Consider the following 11706-nt stretch of genomic DNA (forward strand, 5'->3'; position numbering starts at 1 on the left):
GGCACAGTAGATTGCACGCGCAGTGCCCCAAATTTGAAGTAGGAGGACAGACCAAGCATCTTTTTCCATCTCCCGGTTCCTAAAAATTATCTCCGGGTTCCTAAAAAATATGCCATACCTGTACTCGATTGTGCAAAAGGAAGTCATGGCATATGGGGTCTTTCATGCTGACATGCCTGTTGAGGGTCGGGGACCCTCGTATATAAAGGCTAAAGGAGAACGACCTGTACTGGGTGTCCAAGCATCTTTTTCCATCTCCCGGTTCCTAAAAATTATCTCTGGGTTCCTAAAAACATTGCCATAACTGTACTCGATTGTGCAAAAGGAAGTCATGGCATATGGGGTCTTTCATGCTGTCGTGCCTGTTGAGGGTCGGGGACCCTCGTATAAAAAGGCTGAAGGAGGGCGGAGCCTAGCCACTGCTGAGAATGGCTGCTTTCTAGAAAAGCTCTGTTGTCCCTGCTAATCTTACACCGAAAATAAGTACTCCATATATAAAGTTTAATATTAAAAATTGCAGCTCAGGATCCCTTAACCCTGACTTCCTAACCGGACCAAGTTTAAAACCCCTGGCTGAAGAGAGAACTGCTTGAAGGGAACCCGGGGCACACACCACCCGACTTGGGCCCAGCTGACCTAGCCTCCACAGCTCCAGGGAAAATACCCCTGCTTAGCTACACGCTCCACCACAAGGAGACTGACCGGATTAAAAGTGGAGCTCTGGGGGTCTGAGCCGGAGCGGAGTCGCCCGATGCAACTTTGAGAAGCCGCGATAACGCCGCCATCACTCCCGGCACAGACGCCTTCATGCCCAGCAACAGAGGTGTGTAACCGCGCACCTAGTCATCGGAGCACAGCAGCGGTCTGCCTGGCAAGATCACCCCAAGTAGCGGAGCCCCATAATAAGAGCCAAGGGCGCGGAGTGGCTGGGAGATTGGAGTTCTCGCCGCAGAAGACGCCGACCATCACAGCAGACAAGTAGCGGCCACGTGGCTGAAGGCCGCACATCATACAAGCCTCACAGGGTAAGCTACCACAGCCATTCTATCGGCTTCTAGAGATGGCGACTTGATCTCCCATTTGTCCTGGCCAAGACTACCTGGCGGGAGGAAGGGGGAGATGACTAATAGAGTGTGTCTGGGCCTTGCAAATTCTGACAACCCGGCAGGCCTGATATGCAGCTTAGTTGGCAATAAAGGAAAGCTGGGCCCTGTTCGTCTGTTTCTCTGTTTGTTGACTGTCAGTTCTGCAGACACAGCAGGTCACTCTCTTGGGTGTATTACCGTATCATACTAAAGGGAGCTACACCATAGTTGTGTACATAGCTTTTGTTTACTGCTGAACTGAGAGGCTTATTAACTTGATAATTGAGTTAGAAGTTAAACATCCATTTTTATTATCACCATAATTCACTTCTATCTGGGACATTATATATTGCTGGGATGTCTATAACATATGTCTGAAGAGGGGAAGGAGGTAGAGAAGCTATAACTCCAAGTGAAGAGGGAATTAATAGTTTGATCATTCATCAATAGCTGGGCCTTCCTCCTACTCCTCTTATTTGTCCCCTTTTTAACAAAAACAGCCAAACAGACTATATATATGTGATGTCCAGCAAAAGACAAACTAGACTACCTAAAAATACGCAATCCTCTATAATGGAAAACTACCTAATAGCAAGTGAACCTGCAACACCAGCGGGGAAACAAGATGCTCAGCTGAAATCTACCTCAGCACAAATTCATGATACCCCTAAATTTCCCTCTCATTTGAACTGTGTGACTAAAGAAGATCTCAGGCTCCTTTCTTCAAAAGAAGACATCAAAGAGGCTATGAGGGATTTTAAGTCAATGTTCCAAGAGCTGAAAAGAGATATTGCAGCGGTTGATAGAAGAATGACCCAGGTAGAGGAAAAACACGAGGCCCTCAGCTCAGACCTGCAACACCAAGCTAGTTTCCTGCAAGCGCAGGAGAACACTGTTCACTCACTCTTAGACCGTGTGGAGGACCTTGAAAATCGCAGTCGGAGGAACAACCTTAGGCTGCGAGGGGTCCCCGAAACAGTTGAACCTCCTGCAATATTAGCTTATATACAAGACTTTGTCAGGTACCTCCGAAATGATGAAACAAGCTGAGAGGTTAAAATAGAGAGAGCCCATAGAGCACTGCGCCCTAAACCCCCAAATAGAGCCCCTCCAAGGGATATTGTCCTGAAGTTGCTTTCCTTTAAAGAAAAAGAGGATATACTGAGAATGGCCAGGAATAAGCAGCTGATCAAATTCAGAGGAACAGAGATACAAGTTTACTCAGATCTCAGCCCGACTACCCTCCAAAAGAGGAGAGACCTCAAATTCGTCACGGCCACACTAAAGGCCAACAGGATCTCATACAGGTGGGGCTTTCCCACAAGCGTCATTGTTGCTAAGGACAACGCCACACACGTCCTCAAGACTCCTGCCGACCTGACATCCTTTAATCAGGCTCTGGGCCTCAACATCAGGCTCCCTGATAAAGCTCCTGCGGCCCCCATGGATCACAGGGCTGAAGAAATCAACAGAATCCATCATCTCCCAGGTTGAGCGGTGAGAGATTTACAGTTGTACTTTGTTACTATGCACTGAACTGCCTTACTTTGCACTTTGCATACGGACATATGTCCACCAGATGGATGAGAGAGGTCGATCAGGACCCAGTTAAGTTTAAAAAATGTTGTTGATAAGTTATGAATATAATTGTGATGAGTGCATTCCTGATTTTTTTTTTCTTTTTTCTGAACTGCCTTATTTTGCACTTTGTATACGGACATATGTTCATCTGACAGATGAGAGAGGTTGATCAGGACCCAGTTAAGTTTAAAAAAATTTGTTGATAAGTTATGAATATAAATGTGATGAGTGCATTCCTGTTTTTATTATCTTATCTTCTTTGGTTCTGTAGAAAGATTATACCCCGTTTAGACTTAAGCAGCCAATGGGTTATCCAGACAAAGAGAACATGGAAAATGATTCTAGTAGATATGTACTAGTAGTCTTTTCATGGGGGAAAAGCTCTTAAATTTTAGCTAAAATTGAGAAATATTTATAGTCTATAGGACAGGCTAGAGGATTGGAAATCCCCCTAAAAAGTAAACCAAGTGGAGGGCATTAACTCTCTTGTCCTCTGTCTGTAACCTATGTCGAAGTGGGATTGCCATACATTAGTCACTATCATATTTAGGTCATTATATAGGTCTGCTAGTGAGAATACACCCCAGGGGTCCGCTATGTTTGACTAGATAATAGGGAGCCTCTAGATAAAGAATGGCCCTTAGCATCACCTAGGGAGGAACTCTAACTCCATAGGCCTTGAATAATTTCGATTATAATAAAGGTTACTAAGAGATTACGATCCCCTATTAGTTATAATAGATCACAAGACAGGAGCCCCCGCTTAGCCCCGGGAGGGAAGTTTAGATAATCTGCAATTCATAATCGTACTTGTTTACCGTTATAAGTTTTACAAAAGAAATGTTAATATAGAGTGTAAGATGGCAGGGAACACTACCCCTGCTTTGGTACCTTAGTTTTTTGTCATTTTATTAGAGCCTAGGTACATACCTGAGTGTTAAACTACTCAGTTTTTTTTTTTTTTTTTTTTTTTTTTTATTGCTACTATAAATTGATTGAAACACAGGTTCTCTTGAATCTCCATATACTTTTTTACGACCAAGGTCGTTTTTCTCCCTTTCTCTAACATCCAACCTAACACCTCTCCTCTCTGTCTTTTCCTCTCTCTACACTTTCCATAGCTGGCCCTCCCTCTCCCCCTCTCTCTTGTTGTTTTTTTTTTTTTTGTTTTTTCTCTCCCCCCATCTCCCTTCCCCATTTATAAAATGGTAAGCTCACGGGTTAAGTCCCGCCCCATTGAAATGATCTCCATAAATGTGAAAGGTCTAAACAGCCCTGCTAAGCGTTCTATGGTCCTCAGAGATCTACACAGACACGGGGGGGACATTATCTATTTACAAGAAACACACTTTGCATTGGATCATGAACCACGCTGGTCTAACCAACACTACCCTACTGCCTTTTTTGCATCCAGCCCTAGCAAAAAGAATGGGGTCGGAATTATCTTTGGCTCCTCAACACCGTTCCAACCTACACTTGAGACCCGGAGGGTAGGTACCTATTACTAAATGGTCTCATGTATGGTAGGCCCATTACCCTGGTCAACGTCTACTGCCCTAACCAGCACCAACACAATTTCTTCCAAAAACTGATCCACAAAGTCTTGGAGTTACAATCTGGTGTTTTGTATTTAGGGGGTGATATGAATGCCTCTCTAGACCCAACCCTAGATACCTCCAACAGAATCTCCAGCGTCCCCCACAGGGCTCTCAAACGCATATCTTCATTGCTTAAAGAAGCAGCACTTCATGACATTTGGAGGGCACAGCACCCTACTTCTAAAAACTATACATTTTACTCACACCCCCACAGAAAGTACTCCAGAATAGATTACTGGTTTACAGACACAACAGGACTGACTATCACCACGAACAGTAATATACTCCCTATCACCTGGTCGGACCATGCTCCGATCACTTGCTCGGTGTCATGGTCTACTACACCTACCACACCATACGTCTGGAGATTGGACGACACCTTATTGGATTATCCGGTCTTGAGGTTGGAAATCGAAAAAACCTTAACAGAATACTTCCAGATACATGAGAGGTCAGAGGTCCAGCCCACAGGGGTCTGGGAAGCACACAAGTGTACAATTAGAGGCATATTTCTAAAACAAAAGGCTAGCATAATCAGTAAGCGGAGGGAGTCATATCAGAGATTACTATCTGAGGTAGACACAGCGGAAAAAGCACACAAAGCGGCACCAACTGATGACTCACTCATCAGGGCCCTGGCTCAGGCAAGAGCTGCACTCTTGAAGTTCTTGCAAGAAGACCAACAAAAAACACCCTTAATACTGAGACAACAATTCTTTGAGCAGGGCGACAAGGCAGGACGCCTGCTTGCCAGGGCCATCGCACGTAAAAAAAGGAAGCATTATGTTCACTCCATGATGCACCCTGACGGGACACCCAGAGAGGATGGCAAGTCGATAGCGGAGATATTCGGGTTTTATTACGCGAATCTATATAACCTACAAAAAGATTCTGAGGGTCAGGAGCAAGAGACGAGAAAGATACAGGAGTATCTTGATAAAATAGAGGTCCCAACACTCTCGCAATCAGATTCTGAAGCCTTAGAAGCTCCATTTACCATGGAGGAAATTAAACAGGCTATCAAAGATATGACAACTGGCAAAAGCCGGGGACCAGATGGCTTCGGAGCCAAATATTATAAAGTTTTCAGGGACATACTAGCCCCAGAAATGTTAAATCTCTTCAATGCACTTTCATACTCCCCGTTGTTGCCTCGATCGATGTTAGAGGCTCACATCACTGTGATCCCTAAGCCGGGCAAACCAGACTCCAGACCCGAGAACTATAGACCTATATCGTTGCTCAACCTGGATGTTAAAATACTAGCCAGAACAATTGCCAACCGTCTCAACAAATATCTCCCTCAGTTGGTCTCCGCGGATCAGGTGGGTTTTGTCCCAAGACGAGAGGCGAGGGATAACACCCTCAAGGTCCTCCAGATGATCACATATGCTCATAATAATAAGGTACCGCTAGCCCTGGTTTCAACAGATGCTGAGAAAGCATTTGACCGGGTTAGCTGGTCATTTATCTACCATACTCTAATTAAATTCAGTTTTGGTCCTAAGCTTGTCAACAGGATAATGTCTCTGTACTCATCCCCGAATGCAAGGGTAAGGGTGAATGGCACTCTCTCGGATGCCTTCACGATTGGAAACGGGACCAGACAAGGGTGTCCCTTGTCCCCTCTACTATTCATTCTCACGATCGAAATCTTGGCAAGTAAGATCCGAACAAACACTGAGATCAGGGGAATCAAGGTGGAAGGCTCCGAGCATAAGCTCGCCATGTACGCCGACGATGTCCTTCCTTTGATTTCAGACCCGGAACACTCTTTGAGGGCGGCGGTGGAAGAGTTCTCTGCATATGGGAGGGTGTCAAATTTCCTATTGAACCCCCTGAAATCTGAAATTATGAATGTCACAGTCCCCCTAAACGAGTTTAGAGCCATAGAGGACGAATGTCCATTAAAAGTCGCTCACGGTAAACTCAAATACCTGGGTATACTTCTAGTACCCACATTAAAGGAGATTGTAGATCTGAACTATAAATCTGTCAGAGACGAAATAATCAGAGATCTATCAAACTGGAGAAATAAATCTCCTGGCTGGGCCGCACTGGAGTGGTTAAAATGAATGTGCTCCCACGAGTGCTTTATATTATGCAGACTATCCCCTCAGCTGCAGCATCCCACATTGTCCACCAAATCCAATCAGCGATAGAATCGTATGTATGGAGAGACACGAAGCCGAGAATCAATAGGAGAACGATATTTCTCCCCCGCAACGGTGGTGGTTTAGGCATACCAGACCTACGTATTTATCAGAGAGCCATATCACTTCAAAGACTGGTTGAGTGGTGCCAGAACTCTCCCCATAAAGCCTGGATCCAGGTGGATAATGCTATCCTGAAGAGAGGTAACGTGGGGGCCCTGGCTTGGATCTCTCCTCCCCGTCGACCACAAGTGGCCAAGCTCTACCCTCTGGTAGATGAGGTCCTGATGGACTGGGATAGACTACTCAAAAAAGCCTCTTATATATCCACCCCGAGTTCACCGGTTTCCCCTATCAGAGAAAACCCTGATTTAGGATTTATCACCAGTACGCATCAATCGGACAGGATCTGTAGCCTGATTCAGCAATAAATAACATTCTCTGTCAATGCAAACTAAAGACACAGGAAGAGCTTGCGGAATGGGATCCTAAAGTTTTCACTTCATGGTTCAGAGTTGCACAGATCCGACACTTCTTTGACACACACAAAGAGAAACCCGATTTGACAAGACGTAGGACCTCCTTTGAAAATCTATGCACAGCAACAATACATCCATCCCATTTGATCTTGCAATTATATAAACTACTGTTGCTGGGAGATGAAAAACCCCTCCCAACATACACACAAGCATGGCAAGATGACCTGGGTCTAGAAATAGGTCGTAGGGAGTGGAATAAGATTTTCGATAGGACTAGAAAAGCCTCTGTCTCGGCTAGGGTCCAGGAAACACAATATAAGCTGCTTAGTAGGTGGTACTTAACTCCCCAAAGATTGAAACATATTTACCCACAAACTAGTGGGGGATGCTGGAGAGGATGTGGAGGCGAAGGTGCCCTCCTGCACATATGGTGGACTTGTCCACTGATACAACCCTACTGGAATGGCATTATGGCTGAAATGAGCAGGGTACTGGGAGTCATTGTTCCCCCCAATCCTTGTTATTTATTGTACCATCAATTGCCTAAGATTGTGAGCGAGGATAAATACCTGCTCCTCTTGTTGATGCTTAATGGAGCGAAAGGGTTAATCCCATTATACTGGAAAAAACAGACCATCCCCACTATTCAGGAATGGAAAAACAAAATAACTGACCTTCTGAGATTAGAGAAGTACCACTACCTTAAAACCGGGAAACTGTGCACAAATGAGCTGATGTTGCTCACTTGGGAAGGGCGAAGACCATAATTTATTGCTAAAGTTTATATAAAATGCTGATACACCCACAATGCTCATCCCTCCTCCCCCCCCCCCTTTTTTTTTTCTCTCTCACCCCCCCCCCCTCGCCCTTCCGCCTTCTTCGTCCTTCTAACCCTTCCGCCTCTCTTCTGAACCCCTTTTCCTTTCTCTTTTTCGAATTCCCTACTGCTCAATACTTTGACAGTTCCTTTTCAACAGGGAATTTGCACACCTCGGGAAGATAATAACCCACGGCTAGGTGTATTAAGTAAGCCATGCAAATTTACTTCTTACTGTGAAATGTTCCCGAAGTTTAAAAGTTTAAAAATTTAAAAATTTGATAACTCGTCTTCAGGTTCTTTTTGTATAATCTGAATAAAGAATTCTGTAAAAATAGCTTCTACCACAAATCAGAACAAGATTTATGTCTAAGTAAATCAATCAGATAGTCTCTTGAAGACATCTGATGTAATACACTGTACTGAGCAAAATTTGTCAATGTATGCGGAATGTCTTCATCAAGATGTACACCCATATGTAACCAGTTATATTGTATGATGCACTGTACCTCAATTATTTGTGTATTATTTGTCACATTTCGCTAATAAAGCTTGTTTGAAAAAAAAAAAAAAAAAAAAAAAAAAAAAAGGCTGAAGGAGAACTGGGTGTCCAAGCATCTTTTTCCATCTCCCGGTTCCTAAAAATAATCTCCAGGTTCCTAAAATCAATGCCATACCTGTACTCGATTGTACAAAAGTAAGTCATGGCAGATGGGGTCTTTCATGCTGTCGTGCCTGTTTAGGGTCGGGGACCCTCGTATAAAAAGGCTGAAGGAGAACGACCTGTACTGGGTGTCCAAGCATCTTTTTCCATCTCCCGGTTCCTAAAAATTATCTCCTGGTTCCTAAAATCGATGCCATACCTGTACTCGATTGTGCAAAAGGAAGTCATGGCATATGGGGTCTTTCATGCTGTCGTGCCTGTTGAGGGTAGGGGGCCCTCGTATAAAAAGGCTGAAGGAGAACGACCTGTACTGGGTGTCCAAGCATCTTTTTCCATCTCCCGGTTCCTAAATATAATCTCCGGGTTCCTAAAATCGATGCCATACCTGTACTCGATTGTACAAAAGTAAGTCATGGCAGATGGGGTCTTTCATGCTGTCATGCCTGTTTAGGGTCGGGGACCCTCGTATAAAAAGGCTGAAGGAGAACGACTTGTACTGGGTGTCCAAGCATCTTTTTCCATCTCCTGGTTCCTAAAAATTATCTCCTGGTTCCTAAAATCAATGCCATACCTGTACTCGATTGTGCAAAAGTAAGTCATGGCATATGGGGTCTTTCATGCTGTCGTGCCTGTTGAGGGTCGGGGACCCGCATATAAAAAGGCTGAAGGAGAACCACCTGTGTCCAAGCATCTTTTTCCATCTCCAGGTTACAAAAATCCATGCCATATACACGTCCCCTGGCAGCGCAACTGCCTCTGGGAACCTTACCATGGGTCCAAGACCAAATGTCTTATTGTAATTCTCTATCAGGGAAATTATATATCTATCAAATCTATCTATTTATCTATCGAATCTATCTAACTATAAATCATATCTATCAAATATATATTGCATCTATTGATCTATGTAATTCGTATCTATAAAATGTATATTGCATCTATTGATCTATGTAATTCGTATCTATCAAATTTATATTGCATATTTTGATCTCTGTAATTCGTATCTATCAAATGTATATTGCATCTTTTGATCTATGTAATTCGTATCTATCAAATGTATATTGCATCTTTTGATCTATGTAATTCGTATCTATCAAATCTATATTGCATCTATTGATCTATATAATTCATATCTATCAAATGTATATTGCATCTTTTGATCTATGTAATTCGTATCTATCAAATGTATATTGCATCTTTTGATCTATGTAATTCGTATCTATCAAATGTATATTGCATCTATTGATCTATGTAATTCGTATCGATCAAATGTATATTGCATCTTTTGATCTATGTAATTCGTATCTATCAAATGTATATTGCATCTTTTGATCTATGTAATTCGTATCTATCAAATGTATATTGCATCTATTGATCTATGTAATTCGTATCTATCAAATGTATATTGCATCTTTTGATCTATGTAATTTGTATCTATCAAATGTATATTGCATCTTTTGATCTATGTAATTCGTATCTATCAAATGTATATTGCATCTATTGATCTATGTAATTCGTATCTATCAAATGTATATTGCATCTATTGATCTATGTAATCTATGTATCTTTCTATCTATCTATCTATCTATCTATCTATCTATCTATCTATCTATCTATCTATCTATCTATCTATCTATCTATCTATCAAATCTATCTATCTTGTGGCCGGACTGTTTTGTGACAGCCACTTGTGTTTCGGGCAAATTTGAAGTAGGAGGGCCGACCAAGCATTTTTTTCCATCTCACGGTTCCTAAAATCCATGCCATATACACCTCTCCCGATAGGTGGAGTAACAGGTATTAAACTGCTAAGAATAGTACTACTTAACACACCACTCATATCTGGTGACACAATAGATTGCACGCGCAGTGCCCCAAATTTGAAGCAGGAGTACCGACCAAGCATCTTTTTCCATCTCCCGGTTCCAAAAATCCATGCCATATACACGTCCCCTGGCGGCGCAACTGCCTCTGGGAACCTTACCATGGGTCTCAGATGCATGTCTTATTGTAATTCTCTGTCAGAGAAAATATACATCTATCAAATCTATCTATTTATCTATTGAATCTATCTAATTATCAATCGTATCTATCAAATATATATTGCATCTTTTGATCTATGTAATTCGTATCTATCAAATGTATATTGCATCTTTTGATCTATGTAATTCGTATCTATCAAATGTATATTGCATCTTTTGATCTATGTAATTCGTATCTATCAAATGTATATTGCATCTATTGATCTATGTAATTCGTATCTATCAAATGTATATTGCATCTTTTGATCTATGTAATTCATATCTATCAAATGTATATTGCATCTATTGATCTATGTAATTTGTATCTATCAAATGTATATTGCATCTTTTGATCTATGTAATTCGTATCTATCAAATGTATATTGCATCTATTGATCTATGGAATTCGTATCTATCATATGTATATTGCATCTATTGATCTATGGAATTCGTATCTATCAAATGTATATTGCATCTATTGATCTATGTAATTTGTATCTATCCAATGTATATTGCATCTATTGATCTATGTAATCAATGTATCTATCTATCAAATCTATCTCGTGGCCGGAATGTTTTGTGACAGCCACTTGTGTTTCGGCCAAATTTGAAGTAGGAGGACCGACCAAGCATCTTTTTCCATCTCCCGGTTCCTAAAATCCATGCTATATACACCTCCCCCGATCTGGTGGCACAATAGATTGCACGCGCAGTGCCCCAAATTTGAAGCAGGAGGACCGACCAAGCATCTTTTTCCATCTCCTGGTTCCGAAAATCCATGCCATATACACGTCCCCTGGCGGCGCAACTGCCTCTGGGAACCTTACCATGGGTCCCAGTCCGAATGTCTTATTGTAATTCTCTGTCAGGGAAATTATATATCTATCAAATCTATCTATTTATCTATCGAATAATTTATCTGGCGGCGCAACTGCCTCTGGGAACCTTACCATGGGTCACAAACCGCATGTCTTATTGTAAAATCCATGCCATATACACCTCCCCGATCTGGTGGCACAATAGATTGCACGCGCAGTGCCCCAAATTTGAAGCAGGAGGACCGACCAAGCATCTTTTTCCATCTCCTGGTTCCGAAAATCCATGCCATATACACGTCCCCTGGCGGCGCAACAGCCTCTGGGAACCTTACCATGGGTCCAAGACCAAATGTCTTATTGTAATTCTCTATCAGGGAAATTATATATCTATCAAATCTATCTATTTATCTATCGAATCTATCTAGCTATCAATCGTATCTATCAAATATATATTGCATCTATTTATCTATGTAATTCGTATCTATCAAAT

This window comes from Bombina bombina, chromosome 5, assembly GCF_027579735.1.
Source record: "Bombina bombina isolate aBomBom1 chromosome 5, aBomBom1.pri, whole genome shotgun sequence".
NCBI lineage: Eukaryota > Metazoa > Chordata > Amphibia > Anura > Bombinatoridae > Bombina > Bombina bombina.